Source organism: Somniosus microcephalus, chromosome 12 (genome assembly GCF_052327205.1).
Source record: "Somniosus microcephalus isolate GS21.2 chromosome 12, FLI_Smic_1.0, whole genome shotgun sequence".
NCBI classification, from domain to species: domain Eukaryota; kingdom Metazoa; phylum Chordata; class Chondrichthyes; order Squaliformes; family Somniosidae; genus Somniosus; species Somniosus microcephalus.
In genome coordinates, this window is record NC_140998.1 from 105,314,890 (window position 1) to 105,333,541 (window position 18,652).

The 18,652-nt window shown below is 41.5% G+C and overlaps 1 protein-coding gene across 3 annotated transcripts in view; it reads right to left on the minus strand.

Moving 5' to 3' along the window:
• Window positions 1-18,652, minus strand: part of npas3 (neuronal PAS domain protein 3) — a 1,485,068-nt gene that overhangs the window by 135,276 nt on the left and 1,331,140 nt on the right. The window lies entirely within an intron of this gene.

Here is an 18,652-nt window from a genome sequence, read left to right on the forward strand (position 1 = left end):
TTGCAGAATTGCTTTACTGATTTATTGATTTAGACACCCTTCCCTAACAAAGAAAATATTTTCCTACTTTATGCGACTTTGTTTTGCAGTCCCTGATTAGTGTGGTGTGAGCGAGTGATCAGAGATGGTTTCCTAACACTATATTAGCTAAGACAAAGCATCCTACTGGCCCATTTGACTTACTCTCTCCCCTACAAACCATATATTTGAAATTCCCTTTGCAATTCAAAATTTTGTTTTATTACTTTGGGGCTTTTGATGGTTTCAAATAAAATTTAAATTTTTTACAAATTTACAACACAATCCAACCATGAAAAAAGTAATTAAAATGATTCGAATCAGTTGATAGTTTTCTTTTGTGGGGTGGTGGGGTGGGGGTGGGGGGGCAGAGGGGGGAGATTTTTATCTGAGTTATATATTTTTAACGTCTGGTAGCATAATAACTGATGCTCTTTGGCTACCAATGTCTGTACCATTATTTCATTTAAAATGAATCTAAATTATAAGCATCCATTTAAAATGACTCTAAATTTGAGTAATCCTTTAAAACAGCCATTCTCTTTCAACAGCACATCAGGAGCAGCTAAAAGAAGTGAATGGTTAACATGCTGAATAATGCTGTATTCTGCAGCACTTCACTCCAGGCAGTCTTGAAAGATCTGAGAAGTTGTATAATAATGAAAAATGTGCAATACTTGTGGGGCATTGCTTGTGCACATATCCCTACACCCACACATTCATCATTTTACATGTATTGTCACTGAAAGTTTAATTGCATAAACACTCTGTAACTGTCCTGTCATATTTCTTGTCAGACTGGATTCCCTCTCTGGGCTTACTATCTCAGGAAACCATAATTGAATTGCTATTGAATCACACAGAGCTGAAAAATAAAATCTTTATGAATAGAATTTGTTTCCTATCAGAAGATTTGACAAATTGTGGCACAAGAAGGGCCTTGGTGATAATTTCTCAGTTTATTCTAGACTGAATTATTTGCCGTTTGTAGTTATCTCTCCACTAGAATTATGAGACTCCAGCAAAACTGTGGATGTACTAAAATTTCAGGGCTGTAACAAACAGCAGTAATTGTTCGAGCCCTCGAGGGGGCACTGACAATATTGAATCTCTCACTACCGAGCACAGCTATGGTTCTTAAATAATCAACAGAACTCAGCAGCATTTAAATTAATTTGTCATTAAAATTTGAATGACTCGACACTTTATTAGATTGGGAACACAGAACATCAACCAACTGTGCAATTATTCACCTGTGCTGTCTGAAATGTTACAGCAAAAAATGAGAAAATATAATAAAAATTATGCTCAGAGTTGTTTTGAATTTTATAAGCATGACAGACGTAGCTGATGCACAGCTGAAAACACTGACTAAAAGGTTTGCTTGTTGTAAGCAATCAAGTCAAGATCTACAGCATTTATATTCTCACTATTAGCATGGTGCAATACGAAGACAGGTAAAATGAACCTTTCTTGTTGCATGAATAATTTTTCACCTTGATCCTCAAACATTGAGGGGGAAAAATTAAGTATCGCCCCGTTTGGGGCGCCATTAATGGCCCTGCACAAAGTTTAGCGCCTGGTGCTAATTATCACCTCCGACAGCAAACTTGGCTTTTATCGCCCCTGGAGGTGATTGGAGCGCTAAATCAAGCGCTTCACACCTGTCTTAAGGCGCAAAGGCCGAGGAGCGAGGCCCTACCTCAGAACGCTGGCGAAGCAAGGAAGGGCAAATCAAAATAAACCTGCAAAGTGCTGCTCAGTACTCAAAACTCCTTCACACAGCATTGAATCTCTCCAGAAGTCTCTCTCTCTCTCTCAGAATGCGTGGTGCAAAAATGTCACCAACAAAAAAAGGCAGGAAGCAGTCGCCTTTAAATAGCGCTCCCCTAGTCCCTTTCTGACAGCATAACGCTCTCCTCAACCTGTCGTTGCTAGCGGCAGGCGGTAAGGCAGGGGGCGCCACTCAATATCCAGTCCGGGGCACTAACGGGGCGTTGCGCACTCGACTGACGTCACAATCTGCCGGCGCAGGAGATCATGGCAGTAGTATTTAGCGCCGCTGCAAAATGTCTAGTTAATTTCGCGAGTGGCGCAAACATCGTCGCGCCCGGGCACTAGTTGCTTTGCGCCCCATTAGCGCCCTCTTAAGGTGCTAACGGAAGGCGCAAACAATTGAATTTTTCCCGAGTATCTCGTTACTACACTTTTGGGTGTACAGCAAATGTCAAATCGCAAGTAGAAAGGTTTTAATATTTGTGCTGTGCAAAGTATTTAGAAAGTTGTTAATGTTAGTACAGCAGTTGGCCAAAAACATGCGGAAATCAGAATGTGATGACAGATCTCTGGCTGCAGAAACAATCAGACAGAGGCTGCATTACACTGAGTATACTTAATGAGCAGTTGATATTTATGTATCCACACGTGCTATATTAATGTATTATTTTGGGGGGGGGGGCGCAAAATGTTGACTTGGTATTGAATGCAACGGTCCTCCATAATCTGATTTGAGTCCCAAAATACGAAGAAAAGAACAATATGTAAGTGCTGAGTGAAACTCGCTCTTGTCAGCAAAATAAGTAATTGTCCTGCTCTTTCATTTTCTAAGGTTTGTTAATGCCAGCACACAGGTGGATGTGTTATAATGTTTAGTTTATAATGACTGTATGAGTGAGGCGGAGATTCAGGTGTAGATTCAGAATTGAAAAAGCAGCTCAAATTATGTGACATTGCTTAATCACATTCATTTGTACGTCATGCCACCACTTTGAAAATGACGTCCAATTACTTTCTGTACCAAATAGCTCCCCCCTCACAAAGCTTTAAAAAAACACAAATCTTTTTATCATTTGTTATTCAGAGACTGACCAGGAAGGTGATAGCACTTGCTGCTGTGAATCTGCTAAGTCTTTCTGTCATGTAACATCTTCATATCCATTTAAAAGGCTTTGTAAATGCCAATAAGCTCTCTGGGTAGACTCGTAGGATTTAGCACAAATAGTGATTAAACAGAGCTGAAATTTCTGCTCTTCTGGCTTTCTTCCTCAGAAATTGTTTTAATTGCCTTCTGCGTGTATTCCACTCTGACATTAGCTTGGAGGAGAGCTCCACTAACTTCAGAATCAAAGTTCAAACACATCAAAAACAGCCAGTAAAAATATATTAGAATGAAGTAGATGGCAGGGCAATGGTTTGGACAAAGTCAATATTCCTGCACACAGCATAGCAGAATGGTAAGATGACTTGCTTCTTCATCTCAATATCTTGGGTTCAAGCCCAAGGAGCAGCTGATATTCATAGCTAACAGTTGAAAATATGTTAGGGAGAATGGAAAGTAATCGAACAAAACATTCTCCTTCCAAGAAGATACTGAGGAACTTACATACTCAATTTAACACCTGCATAAATATAAATTACTGAACAACCAACACCCCTGATATCCCCATATTGCTTAGAAGCTTTCTACAAATTTAGCAACAAAAATGAATGGGGTCCACAGTGCAATATATTAGAATCATAGAATCTTACAGCACAGAAGCAGGTCATTCAACCCGTCATGCCTGTGAAGGCTCTTTGAAAGAGCTGTCCAATTTAGTCCCAGACCCCAACATTTTCCTCATAACCCTGAAAATTAGTCCTCTTCAAGTACATGTCGAGTTGCCTTTTGAAAGTTCCTATGGAATCTGTTTCCAGCACCCTTTCAGGTAGTGCGTTCCAGATCTTAACAACCCTCTGTGTGAAGAAATTTCTCCTCATTTCCCCTCTAGTTCTTTTGCCAATTATTTTAAATCTATGACCTCTGGTTACCGACCCACTTGCCAGAGGAAACAGTTTCTTCCTACTTGCTCTATCAAAGCCCCTCATAATTCTAAATCCCCTATTAGGTCTTCCTTTAACCTTCTCTGCTCTAAGGAGAACAATCCCAGCTTCTCCAATCTCTCCACCTAACTGAAGTCCCTCAAACCTGGTATCATCCTAATAAACCTCCCCTGTACCCTATCCAGGGCCTTGACATCTTTCCAAAAGCGTGGTGCCCAGAATTGTACACAATACTCCAGGTGAGGCCTAACCAGCAATTTATAAAGGTTTAGCATGACTTCCTTGTTTTTGTATTCAATGCCCCTATTTACAAAGTTAAGTATCCCATACGCTTTCGTAACCATTTTATCAAATTGCCCTGCCACCTTCAAAGATTTGTAAATATGCACTGCATCTCTGCTCTTGCACCCCCCCCCCTCAAAATAGTACCATTTAGATTATACTGCCTCTCCATGTTGTTCCTCCCAAAGCATAGAACCATAGAAAGTTACAGCACGGAAGGATGCCGTTTAGGCCCATCGTGTCCGCGCCGGTCAACAAAGAGCTATCCAGCCTAATCCCACTTCCCAGCCCTTGGTCCGTAGCCCTGCATGTTACAGCATCCCAAGTGCACATCCAAGTACTTTTTAAATGTGGTTAGGGTTTCTGCCTCTACCACGCTTTCAGGCAGTGAGTTCCAGACCCCCACAACCCTCTGGGTGAAGAAATTTCTCCTCAAATCCCCTCTAAACCTTCCACCAATTACTTTAAATCTGTGAAACCTGGTTTTTGGCCCCTCTGCTAAGGGAAATAGATACTTTCTATCCACTTTATCTAGGCCCCTCATAATTTTATACACCTTAATAAGGTCTCCCCTCAGCCTCCTCTGTTCCAAGGAAAACAAACCCAGCCTATCCAGTCTTTTCTCATAGTTAAGATTCTCTACTCCTGGCAACATCCTTGTAAATCTCCTCTGTACCCTCTCTAGTGCAATCACATCTTTCCTGTAATGTGGTGACCAGAACTGCATGCAGTACTCCAGCTGAGGCCTAACTAGTGTTTTACACAGTTGAAGCATAACCCCCCTGCTCTTGTATTCTATGCCATGGCCAATAAAAGCAAGCATTCTGTATGCCTTCTTAACCACCTTATCTACTTGGCCTGCTATCTTCAGGGATCTGTGCACGTGCACTCCAAGGTCTATTTGTTCCTCTACACTACTCAGTGTCCTACCATTTAATGTGTATTCCCTTTCCTTGTTAGCCCTCCCCAAATGCATTACCTCACACTTCTCCAGATTGAATTCCATTTGCCACTGTTCTGCCCACCTGACCAATTTATTGATATCTTCCTGCAGTCTACAGCTTCCTTCTTCAGTATCAACCACACAGCCGATTTTAGTATCATCTGCAAATTTCTTAATCATACCCCCTATATTCAAGTCTAGATCATCATTGATATATACCACAAGAAGGAAGGGACCTAGTACTGAGCCCTGTGGACCCCATTGGAAACAGCCTTCCAGTCACAAAAACACCCATCAACCATTACCCTCTGCTTCCTGCCTCTGAGCCAGTTCTGAATCCAACTTGACACTTTGCCTTGGATCCCATGGGCTTTTAACTTCATGACCAGTCTGCCATGTGGAACCTTATCAAAAGCCTTGCTAAAGTCCATATACACATCAAACGCACTACCCTCATCTACCCTCCTTGTAACTCCTCAATGGCATCTGCCACACGTCTGCCCATTTCACAATTCTGTCTATGTCCTAAGTTTTGTATTGCCAGCAAACTTTAAAATTATACTCCCTATACCCAAGTTCAGGTCATTTATATATAACAAGAAAAGCAATACCGACCCCTGGGGGACACCACTGCATACTACTATCCAGTCCCAAACCCATGATCTTTACCACCTAGAAGCAGCAGCAGAGGCGGCGGCAGTGCGGACATGGGAGGAGCGGTGAGGTGGCAGCATAAAGCGAGCCTGAGGTGCAGGTAGGCCCCACAGCAGCAGCAGCAGCAGCGGTAGTGCGGACCTGGGAGGAGCGGCACGGTGGCAGCGGTGGTATAAAGAGAGCCTGAGGTGCAGGTAGGCCTCACAGCAGCAGCAGCGGCGGTAGTGCGGACCTGGGAGGACCGGCACGGTGGCAGCGGTGGTATAAAGAGAGCCTGAGGTGCAGGTAGGCCTCACAGCAGCAGCAGCGGCGGTAGTGCGGACCTGGGAGGAGCGGCACGGTGGCAGCGGTGGTATAAAGAGAGCCTGAGGTGCAGGTAGGCCTCACAGCAGCAGCAGCGGCAGAGCAGACTGGGGAGGAGCGGCAAGGCGGCAGCGGTACCAACTCAGCACCGGCAGAATTTTCAAAGAGTGACATCAGAAGTCAAAAGTGACGTCGACACAAGGGGAGGGAGCTGATTGGTGAGTATCTGCTAAGTGTTTTTACTTGGCTTTCTTAAAGTTTTTAAGTTTATTCCAGCTAGGTTAGTAAATAGTCTGTTAACTAGAGGTATGGCAGGGCAGCTCACACCCGTGGAATGCACATCCTGTGCCATGTGGGAAGTCCTGGACACCTCCCATGGTCTGGACGACCACATGTGCAGGAAGTGTCGCCAGCTACAGCAGCTCGAGCACCGGGTTACGGAGCTTAAGCGGCGGCTGCAGTCACTGCTGTGCATCTGTGAGGCTGAGAGCTACGTGGATAGCACGTTTCGGGAGGTGGTCATCCCGCAGCTTAAGAGTGTGGAGGCAGAGAGGGAATGGGTGACCGTCAGACAGAAGAGGAGGACCAGGCAGGTAGTGCAGGAGTCCCCGAGCCCATCTTGCTCACCAACCAGTATTCGGTGCTGAGTACTGGTGAGAGCGATGGTTCCTCTGGGAGTGCAGCCAGAGCCAAGTTCACAGCACCATGGAAGGCTCAGCTGCACAGGCGGGGTGTGGGGGAAGAGGAGAGGGAGAGCAATAGTGATAGGGGATTCAATAGTTAGGGGAGCAGACAGGAGTTTCTGTGGCTGCGGTCGTGACTCCAGGATGGTATGTTGCCTCCCTGGTTCCAGGGTCAAAGATGTCACTGAACAGCTGCAGGGCATTCTGAGAGGGGAGGGTGAACAGCCAGAGGTCGTGGTCCATATCTGTACCAACGACATAGGTAGGAAGAGGGATGAGGTCCTGCAGGCAAAGTTTAGGGAGCTAGGAAACAGGTTAAAAAGCAGGACCTCAAAGGTAGTAATCTCAGGATTACTACCAGTGCCACGTGCTAGTGAGTTCAGAAATAGGAAGATAGAGCAAATGAATGTGTGGCTGGAGAGATGGTGTAGGAGGGAGGGCTTTAGATTCCCGAGGAATTGGAACCGTTTCTGGGGAAGGTGGGACTGTTACAAGCCAGATGTGTTGTACCTCAATGGGAACAGGACCAATATCCTCGCGGGAGGGTTTGCTCGTGCTGTTGGGGAGGGTTTAAACTAGCTTGGCAGGGGGATGGGAGCCTAAGTATAGAGTCAATTGGGAGGGAAGAAAAACTGGAATTGGAAAACAAAAATGTAGAAAGTAAATTGGAAGGACAGAGGAATCAAGGGCTAGATAGTAGTCAACAAGGAGGTTTGCCTGTACTAAATGGTATATACTTCAATGCAAGGAGTATAGCGAACAAGGCAGATGAGCTGAGGGCACAGGTATTTACTTGGGACTATGATATTATAGCTATTACAGAGACATGGCTGAAAGAGGGGCAGGTATAGCAGCTCAACAGTCCTGGTTACAGGATTTTCAGATGGGATAGCGAGGGAGGTAAAATGGGAGGGGGTGCGTCGTGGTATTGATTAAAGAAACTATTACTGCTGTGAGGAGGGATGATATGTTGGCGGGATCATCAAACAAGGCCATATGGGTCGAATTGAAAAACAAAAAAGGGGTGATCACACTGCTGGGAGTGTACTACAGACCCCCAAACAGTGAGAGGGAGATAGAAGAACAAATATGTAGACACATTTCTGAGAAGTGCAAAAACTATAGGGCAGTAATAGTAGGGGATTTCAACTACCCCAATATTAACTGGGATAAAATTAGTGTGAAGGGTATAGAAGGTGCGGAATTCCTAAAATGCATCCAGGAGAACTTTTTTAGCCAGTATGTAGCAAGCCCAACAAGGGAGGGGGCAGTTCTGGACTTAGTTTTAGGGAATGAAGCTGGGCAGGTAGAAGGCGTATCAATGGGGGAGCATTTTGGTGTTAGATTTAAGGTAGTTATGGAAAAGGACAAGGATAGACCAGGAATAAAAATTCTAAATTGGGGAAAAGCAAATTTTGCTAAGCTCAGAGGGGATTTAGCCATGGTGGACTGGAAACAGCTACTTGAAGGTAAACAATGTCAGAGCAGTGGGAGGCATTCAAGGAGGAGATCCGGAGGGTTCAGACCAAACATGTGGCCTTAAAGAAAAAAGGTGGGACTAACAAATCTAGAGCCCCCTGGATGCCTAAAGACATGCAGGGTAGGATAAAGAAAAAAAGGGAGGCGTATGACAGATACCGAGGGCTAACTACTCCAGAATCTTTAGAGGAGTACAGAAAGTGCAGGGGTGCAATTAAATTGATATTAGGAAAGCAAAGCGAGAGCATGAAAAATTCTTGGCAAGTAACATCAAGGAAAACCCAAAGATGTTTTTATAAATATATTACGAGTAAGAGGATAACTAAAGAAAGGGTAGGGCCTATTAGAAATCATGAGGGTAATCTGTGTGTGGAGGCGGGAGATGTCGGTAGGGTTCTTAATGAATACTTTGCGTCTGTTTTCACAAAGGAGAGGGGCGAAGCAGACATTGCTATCCGGGGGGGGGGAGCAGTGTGAAATATTAGATGAAATAAATATAGTGAGAGAAGAAGTATTAATGGGTTTAGCAGCTTTAAAAGTGGATAAATCCCCAGGCCCGGATGAAATGTATCCCAGGCTGTTAAGCGAAGCAAAAGAGGAAATAGCAGAGGTCCTGACCATCATTTTTCAATCCTCTCTGGCTTCAGGTGTGGTGCCGGAGGACTGGAGGACTGCTAATGTGGTATCCTTGTTTAAAAAGGGAGGAAAGGATAGACCAAGTAATTACAGGCCAGTCAGCCTAACCTCGGTGGTGGGAAAATTATTGGAAAGAATTCTGAAGGACAGGATAAATCTTCATTTAGAAAGACACGGATTAATCAAGGATAGTCAGCATAGATTTGTTAAGGGAAGGTCATGTCTGACAAACTAGATTGAATTTTTTGAGGAGGTAACAAGGAGGGTAGATGAGGGTAGTGCATTTGATGTAGTTTATATGGACTTTAGCAATGCTTTTGATAAGGTTCCACATGGCAGACTGGTCATGAAGTTAAAAGCCCATGGGATCCAGAGCAAAGTGTCAAGCTGGATTAAAAATGGGCTCGTAGACAGGAAGCAGAGGGTAATGGTTGATGGGTGTTTTTGTGATTGAAAGGCTGTTTCCAATGGGGTTCCGCAGGGCTCAGTACTAGGTCCCTTGCTTTTTGTGGTATATATTAACAGTCTTGACTTGAATACAGGGGGTATGATTAAGAAGTTTGCAGATGATACTAAAATCGGCGGTGTGGTTGATACTGAAGAAGGAAGCTGTAGACTGCAGGAAGATATCATAAATTGGTCGGGTTGGCAGAACAGTGGCAAATGGAATTCAATCTGGAGAAGTGTGAGGTAATGCATTTGGGGAGGGCTAACAAGGACAGGGAATACACATTAAATGGTAGGACACTGAGTGGTGTAGAGGAACAAAGGGACCTTGAAGTGCATGTCCACAGATCCCTGAAGGATGCAGGCCAAGTAGATAAGGTGGTTAAGAAGGCATACGGAATGCTTGCCTTTATTAGCCGTGGCATAGAATACAAGAGCCAGGGGGGTTATGCTTCAACTGTATAAAACACTAGTTAGGCCTCAGCTAGAGTACTGCGTGCAGTTCTGGTCACCACATTACAGGAAAGATGTGATTGCACTAGAGAGGGTACAGGGGAGATTTACAATGATGTTGCCTGGAGTAGAGAATCTTAGCTATGAGGAAAGACCGGATAGGCTGGGTCTATTTTCCTTGGAACAAAGGAGGCTGAGGAGAGACCTTATTGAGGTGTATAAAATTATGAGGGGCATAGATAAAGTAGATAGAAAGGACCTATTTCCCTTAGCAGAGGGGTCAGAAACCAGGGGGCACAGATTTAAAGTAATTGGAGAAGGTTTAGAGGGGATTTGAGGGGAAATTTCTTCACCCAGAGGGTTGTGGGGGTTTGGAACTCACTGCCTGAAAGGGCGGTAGAAGCAGGAACCCTAACCACATTTAAAAAGTACTTGGATGTGCACTTGGGATGCTCCAACCTGCAGGGCTACGGACCAAGGGCTGGGAAGTGGGATTAGGCTGGATAGCTCTTTATCGGCCGGCGCAGACACAATGGGCTGAAATGGCCTCCTTCCATGCTGTAACTTTCTATGATTCTATGACAAGGGCAGCAGGCGCATGGGAACATCATCACCTGCAAGTTCCCCTCCAAGTTACACACCATCCTGACTTGGATATATATCGCTGTTCCTTCATAGCTGCTGGTTCAAAATCCTGGCACTCCCTCGGTAACAGCACTATGGGAGTACCTTCACCACGTGGACTGCAGCAGTTCAAGAAGGCAGCTCACCATCTCCTTTTCAAGGGCAATTAGGGATGGGCAATAAATGCTGGCTTTGCCAGCGACGCCCACATCCCAGGAATGAATAAAAAGTCCGAAAAATATTCACTCTGCCTCCTATCCCTTAGCCAATTACGTACCCAAGTAACCACCGTCCCTTTGATACCATGTGCTTCTATTTTCCAAATAGGTCTGTTATGTGGTACTTTGTCAGCTGCCTTTTGAAAGTCCATATATTGAACATCTACTGCACTCCCTTTATCAACCCTCTCTGGTACTTCATCAAAGACCGCAATCAGGTTAGCCAGGCACGATTTGCCTTTAACAAATCTGTCCTGGCTGTCCATTACTAACCCATGCTTCTCAAGTGAAAATTAATTTTGTCCTTGAGAATGGTTTCTAGTAGTTTTTCCATCACTGATGTTAGACTGATTAGCCTGTAGTTAACAGGTTTATCCATCTCCCCTATTTTGAACAGGGGTGTAACATTGGCAATTCACCAGTCCTCTGGCACCACTCCCATATCTAAGGAAGATCAAAAGATTATGGTCAGAGCTTCTGCTATATCCACCATAGCTTCCCTCAGCAACCTAGGCTGCATCCCATCTGGACCGGTTGACTTGTTAACTTTGAGTGATGACAACCTATTTAGCACCTCCTTTCTACAGTATCTATTTTTATCCTATCTAATATCTCTACTCCCCCTCCTCTACTGCAACATTAACTTCACCCTCTTCTTTTGTGAAGACGGATACCAAATACTCAATTCAGTACCTCAGTCATGCCCTCTGCCTCCACAATAAGATTTCCTTTTTGTCCCTAATCGACCCCACCATTCCTTTAGCTATCCTTTTACTTTTATGTTTATAAAAGATTTTTGGGTTCCCTTTATGTTACCCGCTAATCTTTTCTCATATTCTCTTTTTTCCCTTCTTATATCCTTTTCAATATCATCCTATTAGGGTATTCATATGAAAGTGCAGGGTTGTGACTGTAAATGCTCAAGGATTCCCAGTTATTTATAGGATACCGTAGCAAAGAGGATATGATTCCAGACTTCTTTCACAAGTAGGAAAGACCAATAAATCATGCATGGCATATCACCAATTGTGAGGTGGTCCATTTGTTAAAAGGGTTCAGTTTTGAACAGATTCTAAAAGGTATTATGTGATGTGCTGTAAGTGATTATTTTCACTGCAGTTAGTTGATGCATCCCTGGGCACTGAAAATATTGTATATCTTTAAAAACATGTTACTGTATAAACTTACAGTACTTCGATATAGGAGAACAATGGCTACCTGGGAGTAATTACAAAGGTGTAATCTCATTGACCTATCCAGATGACATCTTAAACTACAAAATTAAAGTTTAAAATGGTTTATAAGTCAAAGCCTTGAAAGTATTCCCATGAATCTGTTCCTCCTTTAATATAATATAAAAAAGCATTTATGTTGGTGATTTTATTGCACTTTGATCCTTTTCTTTGTTGACAACAGGGCCCTTCCTTAATGGCTCAATACCATATTGGGTTTTGACAAGCGAGCATTCGGAGGGAGGGGCATTCTGAAATGATTATGACATTATTACTACAAGTTTACCAAGTGATAATGCTGCTGCCCTGCTAGCCACAGACATGCATATCTCTGCCGTCTCTTAATGTTATAAACATATTCTTACATTTGAGTTGATTTCCAGAAAATACTGCCATCAGTATATTAGATATATAAAATAATGGCCTAGCATTTGCTAGAGTGGGGCATCTTGCGGCGAGTGCACAGAGTTGGATTTTTTCATCACCCTTCAGCTCCAATTAATATTGCGCTGCAAATTGCTGGAAGTGCGAGCGAGATCAACGGGGCGTCTGGGACCTTGGTGAATGACAAGACCAATGGTCTATCTCCTTAACCAATGAGATTTAAGGATAGAGAAAGAAACAGAGCGAATGACAGAGAAGGAAATAGGGTGAATTAGAGTCAAATTAGATAGAGAGAGGGAAAGAAAGATTGGATTAAGAGAGAGAGAGAGATAATAAACATCCAAAAACGAGCACTAAACTTCCTAAATCACCTCAAATCTAGCTCCCCAGACACCCTTCATTTCAAAGCCTTTCAGACCCAAGAGCTAAACCCAGAAAAGAGTCCCCTGAGTCAGCTGCTACTGAAACTAAGTACTCAGCCGGACCCTGACCAGCCCCAGACCAACACAGCCGTCCAAACACCAATCCGAGTGAACCAAATCATTAAAAAATGCAAAGAAACCTACCTGGAACATTGGAACAAAATAACCGAAAGCCAAAGCAGATTAGAATGTTACCGGGCCCTAAAAAGAGAATATAAACTGGCAGACTACCTCACGACCATCAGGGACACAAAACAGAGACAGACCCTCACCAGGTACAGACTAAGCGACCACCAACTGGAAATTGAAAAAGGCAGATACAAGAAATCCTGGCAGCCTAGAGAGAATAGAATATGCGATCAATGTCTGGCTGGCGAGGTTGAAACAGAAATGCATTTCCTCCTAAAATGCGAAAAATTCAACACATCAAGAAACATATTACTCAACAAGCTAAGCCAAACAACCCCAGATTTCAAGGAATTGGATGATCTGTCAAAATTGAGATTAGTCCTAGGAGAAGGAGACAGACCATACCTTGGGGCTAAATATGTAACAACATGTCACAACCTGAGGACTGTTTAAAAGTAAGACTGTTTAAAATTAATATTGAACGTACCAAATGAAGTAGAAAGACTGTTTAAAATTAATATTGTTTAAAAGTAATATTGTATATACCCAACAAATGTCAAATCGATTGACACCTACAGAATGTTGGAAAACTGTACCTTTTTGCTATGTAAGCTTTGGCAATATGGTTCTCTGTAAACTTTCATGCCAATAAAGCATTTGAACTGAACTGAACTGAACTGAGAGAGAAAAAGGAAACAAAAAGGAAAAGCAAGACTTTTTTTAAAGTTTAAATTAAAAAACCTCTAGGAACAATTTACTACCTGTGGGAGTGAGACTCCACAGTTTCAAATGTTCCCTTTCTAGGCCTCCGAGGTTGAGTGGCATTGCAGGAACATAAATCACCTTGTGGCTCAGTTGGTAGCACCCTCGCCTCTGAGTCAGAAGGTCATGGGATCAAGGCCCACTCCAGAGACTTGTGCTCATAAATCTAGGCTGGCTAACACTCCAGCGCAGTACTGAGGGAGTGCTGCACTGTTGGAGGTACCGTCTTTCAGATGAGACATTAAACCAAGGTTCCGTTTGCTCCCTCAGGTGGATTTAAAAGATTCCATGGTAATATTTTGAAGAAGAGCAGAGGAGTTATCCTGAAATGTTGATCCCTCAACTAACATCACTAAAACAGGTTATCTGGTCATTATCACATTGCTGTTTGTGGGAGCTTGCTGTGTGCAAATTGGCTGCCGCGTTTTCTACAACAGTGCCTACACTTCAAAAAGTACTTCATTGGCTGCAAAGCACTTTAGGACGTCCGGTGGTCGTGAAAGGCACTATATACAGGAAACTTTGGTTTATCCGGAGGTTGTATGTCCGGAAACCTCGATCTAACGGCAGGAATCAGCAGCTGTTTTGGTTAGGTTTTTTTCTTCTCCTAGCATTTTTTTTTTAACAGTCAGGCTCTAGAAAGTGTCTCAGTAGCTTAGCAACAGCTTCAGAGACGTTTCCAAGGTACGGGCCGAGTGTTTACAAGCTGTTGCTAAGCAACAGTGCTTGTTGTCAGATATGGAGATGAAAACCTCCGTATCCTTCAACATTAGCGCTGGTCTATCCGGAAGTTTTGATAGATCAGCAGCAGCTCGGTCCCGTCGGTGCTGGATATCGCGAAGTTTCCTGTAAATGCAAGTCTTTCCTTCTTTCATTAACAGGGTCCTTATGCCGTCAACTACCAGCCCTAACTTTCTGCGGCAAGTTTAATTCCTATTTACGGCGTAACTGCAGCAATTTCTTGAAACTCACGGGGAGGTTGAGGGCAAGCTCCCGTTATTGCGAGGCTAACAGAGGAGTGGCACAAATCATCCAGCAATTTGTGGTGATTCACAACTCACAGCTTATCTCTTCCTTGCCACAAATTGCTGGTTTTTTATGCACTAATAACGGCCTGCGCCGTGTACTCGCTGTTATTTTTCCAGCAAATTCAGAGCCATTATGCTATTTTGGAGGCAACCAGAAAGCACGTCTAACAAGGGAGCACAGTAACAGATCCTTCCTTTTATTTTTATTTGGCAGAGAATGTGTAACCTTGGTAAACCTTTACTGTTGCTCCAAGGCTGCAATTAGGTTTTTCTTTTAATGTCGTTTTTCATCTTTCTTATGTTCTCCATTATTCCTTCAATTTCCCTGGTTTCAATCATTTGAATTAGAGAAAGAAAGCAGAATGCAAAGAAAGGAATCTAATCAGGGAAAATTCACTTCATGCTCTGGAGAGAAGCCCAGCAAACAGAAAATCCAGCAGTGCTGCTATTCCAAGGCTGCTGTCATGCCTCCAGTGGACATACAGATCTCTGCTGCTCCTTAATGTTACAAGTACAATTTTGAAAAGCATGTTCTAAATACTTTACTGCATTAAAATATATGAAAGCTGTTTTGATTAATTGCTTTTCTATGAGAATGTGTCAACAAAATAACCAAAGAGCTGTCAACCATAAATGTACAAAGTCAGAAGTTTCTTAAATATGCCAATAGCAGGTATGTTAGGGCCAGGATGGCAGCTTTAGGGTAGCATGCTATTAGATTTTCTATAAAATCTGAGTTTCTCTTCAGTGGAGTGCAACAGAGCACCTTCTGAGCTGGAGTGAGGTAAGGCGGCATGCTGTTTGTGCTAAGGTAGACAGTGGCATATTTTGCTTTAACTTATACATTATTCAGTGTCTAAAACTGACTGCAAAGTGTCGAGGGACCTCTGCACAGCAATTGAAAGGATACTTGCAATACTATATGATTGAGATTATGCTGGAATAAGGGTTCGCTGTACAAATGTCCTGAATGCTACAGCAGTCTGAATACACAGTTATTGACATTCTAATTTACCACTGCATCTCAGAGGATTTTTGCCAATTTTCAATCAGTAAATTTGTAGGGCATCCTATAAGAGGTGCCAAGAGCTGACTACTTTCAGTGTGTCGCACAGGTTCACCTTAATGCCCTGATTCCCAATCTGTGTTATGTAATAAGCAGTAAGTAGGGTCTATAGTTCCCATTCTGCTCTTCTGTATTTTGTTTCAAAACAGACTGGAACCATAAGAGACAAAGAAAGGAAGGGTAGGATTCCTAAACAGTGAAATTGAATATAATTAGTACAACTTTGGTACTTTTTTTCATTTACAAAACTGGGGAGCAAGCAAAACATTCTGGACACACTGAAGTGGATCATGGAGATCTTGAAAATCAATTAGGTGACTTTAATATTGTTAATTGATGAATGTAACAAGCAGTAGGGCATGAGATTCTTCCTTTAAGGCTGTCTTTGTAAGCCAAATAAAACCATTTATAGCAAGGGTGTGTCTTGGAGTTTCTCTGCTGGAGAGGGAAGCATAAGCAATGTGCTTTAGATCAGATGTAACAGTCAGAGAACAATGTAATAATGAACCACCTACTGCACTTAAACATGCTGTATTTATGAAACTAAAGTATTCTGTATGATGTTTGCAAATTGTAAATATGTTTTAATATTTGGAATACTGTAATTTTTGTCAATCACAGTTGCATTCAAGGTTGAAATCAAAGATGATTTATCTTGAATTTAACTGAAAGGCTATTAATATGCAGATTTCACAAGTGGCTGATTGCCTTTAAGGGTCATTAAACAAATTCTTATTTTATCAATTATATAATCTGTCACTGTATATTTAAGAAACTTTTAACTTTATACATTTATGATCTAAACCAGCCCGTGTCGATTGCAGTTTATTTGGTTATTTTGTTGACATGTTCTCATAGAAAAATAATTAATCAAAGCAGCTCCAATATATTAGCATTCAAAATGCATTTTTTAACATGATGATTATAAAATTAAGAGTATTTTTAGCATGGTGTTTATAACATTAAGAATGTTTCTAAGCCAATTAAACAATATGCTCTGCCATTAAAATAACTAGAGCTTGCAAAATGAATAAAATACATTTGCTTCACTCAAGCTGTATTCCACTGTACAATGCTGCTGCAACATATTTTTAAATGATCATAAATAATTATATTATGTGCAGTACAAGATGAGTTCCTTTTAATCATCTAATGCATTCATACATACTAAACCCTAAACTAAATTTGAACTAAAGGTGGTGGTAAGGACCTGAAAAGGACCATCAATTCTACCTGAGTGTCATATAAAGAAAATATAGAATAGATTCATGACTGCAGCCTGTGATCAACTTGAAAGTGAAACTCATTCTGATTATTGGATTAATAAAATAATGCCATTAATTATGCATCATAGAAATTCAGCGTCATTCTCATGGAATTCAAGAAATTAAAACTGAAATACATTACTTACGAAAATTAGAAAAAAGGAGTCTATTAAATTATGTCTTTTCAAATGATAAATATTTGGTCTACAGTTAGAGTTCAAGAGGCTTGCTGATTTTCCTTAGTGCTTAATGTTGCAATCTTTGAGGCTTGCCTCCTGAAATATTTCAGTGTCCTAGATTTGACTTTTAACTACATATAGTTAAAAAATATCAAACATACAGTACTTCCAAAGAATTTCACAATTACAGTGGGAACTATTTGTCAAAAAAGGGGTTAAAATGTAACGTTTATTGAGCAAAGTGTTCCTGATAAATCCTAGAGGCATTGCAGGCACCTTGTTTACTGGGCCTTTAGTCATTAGCATGCAATTCACCGAGTTTCAAAATGCTATACTCAGCAATAACTCCCTAATATAAATACCAATTTAAAGAATTAGAGTTTAAAAAGGCAATAGGAGTGATAACAAAATATAATACAATTGCCTTGCCTTGACAGAAAGGTACTTTTAATTTGTATAACCTTCAATTTTATTAAATAAGACCTCATTACATTAGTAAATTTTGCTTTTAATGTTCTCAGCAGGAAATTTATGGAAACAAGTTGGAGCAGTTACCCTATCGCATTTAAATTCCAAAAACACAAGGCCTAATTTAATCTTGATCCTTCACAAATATTATAGGGTTATAAGCACTCCAGGCATATTACTTCTCAAGACAAATCTAATTGAGGACTGGTATGGGGAAGGAATGGTAAGGGTACATATATATTCATTTGTGCCACCCAATCAAGGGAGCCCCATTAATATTGCCAACAAGCTACAGAATCTGTTTTGAATATATTAAACTTACAGCTAAGTAAGCCTAGATATTTGTTTTTCATTAAAAATGCAAGTTATATTATGCATACGGTTTCATATATTATGCAAACTTTTTTAAAATTCCATTATTGTTAGGTCAATGTTTCCTGACCCGCAGTCTGACCCATGGATTATCTAAGATTTAATAGCCTTAGCAAATTTTTATTGATCAGGATTTAAAGACTGGTAAAAGCAATGCAACAAGCCACTTCTCTGGACAATCAGTAATTATCAAATTGCTTTCTATTCATAGTTTTAGTAAATTTTTATGTTTATCAAGGTAAGGGATATCAGTCATGGGGAGCTGAACGGGCTGGACTTTGCTGTAAAAATAGTGGTTAGGCTAATGGCACTTACCATTATTTATGTGCAAATCGGACAGCAACAAATGCTGCGTAAAAACGGCATCTCGCCATCTGATTCACCATTCAAATGTATTGAACAGCGTGAAGTTACAGTACTTATCTCATAGATATGGACTAAACTCGCTAAGAAAAAGTTAGGGCTTGTCCATTCCAGTCTAAGTACCTTTTCAACGGGGTGGTAAGTCTTAATTACTGCCAAACAACCCAACTGAAAATGAACTTTTACAAGTGTGGAGTCTCACTCCTTCAGCTTTTAATTATTGTTGGAAATATATAAAAAAGATTAAATAACATCTTTTACTTTTTTTGTCTCTTGTATCTCTCTCTTAATCCAATCTATCTTTCCCTCTTTATTTTTGTTTTCTGTACCTGATTTGACATTGAATTCACTATACCAACATATACTTGCTGGCTCAGACTCTGCGTTGTTCATTAACGATTCTTCAATCTGATTGGTTAAGGA